The sequence below is a fragment of the Staurois parvus genome, unplaced genomic scaffold (genome assembly GCF_062004578.1).
Source record: "Staurois parvus isolate SC_StPar_1 unplaced genomic scaffold, SC_StPar_1.0 ptg000157l, whole genome shotgun sequence".
NCBI classification, from domain to species: domain Eukaryota; kingdom Metazoa; phylum Chordata; class Amphibia; order Anura; family Ranidae; genus Staurois; species Staurois parvus.
In genome coordinates, this window is record NW_028317953.1 from 2,845,679 (window position 1) to 2,847,500 (window position 1,822).

The window sequence follows — 1,822 nt, forward strand, 5'->3', positions numbered from 1 at the left end:
CCTGCCACTTCTACCTGCCCTGAACTGACCCAGAATTTACCCACACACCAATAGTGTAAAGGCGGATTTATTTAAGGCAAACAATAATCTGTGCAGTAAAAACAGCAAAACAGCAAAGAATGGCACAAGAATAGTTCAAGGTACAAGCATTACTATCAAGGACAATGGTCTTAGCTATGTGGCCTGTCAACAAACAAGAGGCCCTAATTATGCTACTAGCCAGAGAGGATTCGCATACAGCTTGCTGGTATTGGGGCCCTGGATCTCCTGTTGGAGAGCTCAATTTGGGTGACAGCAAGGCCTTTAAAACTAAGTGCAATAGGCAGCAAAGTAAACGTAAACTCTGATAGCCAGTAGGCCTTTCACTACAAATGCTGGTCTCAGATGGCCCCCTAAAGACAAGACGAGAGGTCTCCACTTAAGCTAGCATTAGATGAATTAGAGGTCTTCTGCCTTTTAAAAGCTCTGGGCATCATTCTCTTGTGGTTCTCCCCAAATATTGATTTGCCACTGTCCTTCGTCCCTTTGCTCAGCACACACAGCAGCTCCCATTGTGTCACTCTGCAGCTGCACAGCACAGCTGTCTGCCAGCAACCCTCTTGATGTTAGCCCTCTACAGCTCAGTCCACAGCACTCCTGACCTTGTAGCTCAGCTTACCCTTACAGTTCACCACCCTGTACACTATTACAGTTGGGGTTACAGTACAGGATGGGGTTACAGTTCAGCTGCAGGTCCTTCTCCCCCTTCTCCCTGCAGCATTGTCCTAGAGCTGCAGAGTAGCCCCAAAATGCCTAGGCTGTGTGGCTCCAGCTCCCCCAAAGAGAACAAACAAGGGAAGTTCATTATTATTTTTATATACCCTTTAATTCTGTCTTAAACAGTTTTGAAAAGTATACATGTTTATGGTTCTGCCCTTTGCAGACACATTCCAGCCAATAAATTCTTCAATCACATTTAGAATTTTTGCTTATTAGGCAACAATTCTACTTCTGTCCTCATTTTCTTCTCTCTGGATTTAAGGAATGACCCTAAAGTCCCATTACATAATTAAGTAACATTAATATATAACCTACTAAAAGAATGAAACAGTCACATGGAATATTTATCAATATGAAGATGTCATTCAACATTTGCGAAATGTCAAAGAAACTTAAACTTTGACCACAGACCTCCAAAAAACAAAGTTCTTATCATGCCCAGGTTAATAAAAATGTTCTTATTGCTACTTGTGCACTCTTTGGAAAGACTTTGTTTAATTTCCTGTCCTGATAGCCAACTATCAACAGAATCTAAAGTGAGAGGAAATCTTCCTAGTGAGGACACAGAGAAATAAATAGCAGGAGCTCTATTTTGATGCGATGACTAATAACAAATAAACTTGTCAGTTAACACAGGATAGCCATGTTTATTGTTGACACATTTGCTAAGCTAATTTAGCATTAAGTAGACACTTGCAGAGAATGCTGATCCTCACATTAGTGACCCCTGTGATTTCCTAGGTTTGTGTGCTCGCCTTTAGATTCTGCAGTTTCCAAAAAAAATGTTGACAAAGATTCAGTGATGTTTATGACTGTGATCATAGTAAAGATTCAGTGATACGTCAGGCTGAGATCATGCTAAGTATACTCAAAAAGAGGTGTGACTGTTCATTGCTCATAATGGTGTAGGCATTATATTTATTATAAAGTGATTTTTTTTTTCAATTGAATAGAACTTATTCAAATGTCTATGTGTTCTATTTTCTTATCCAATAAAAAAAAATAATAAAAGAAAGGGAAGGAAAGAGTTGGGTTTAATGTCCTTGAATTTGTTAAACACTTG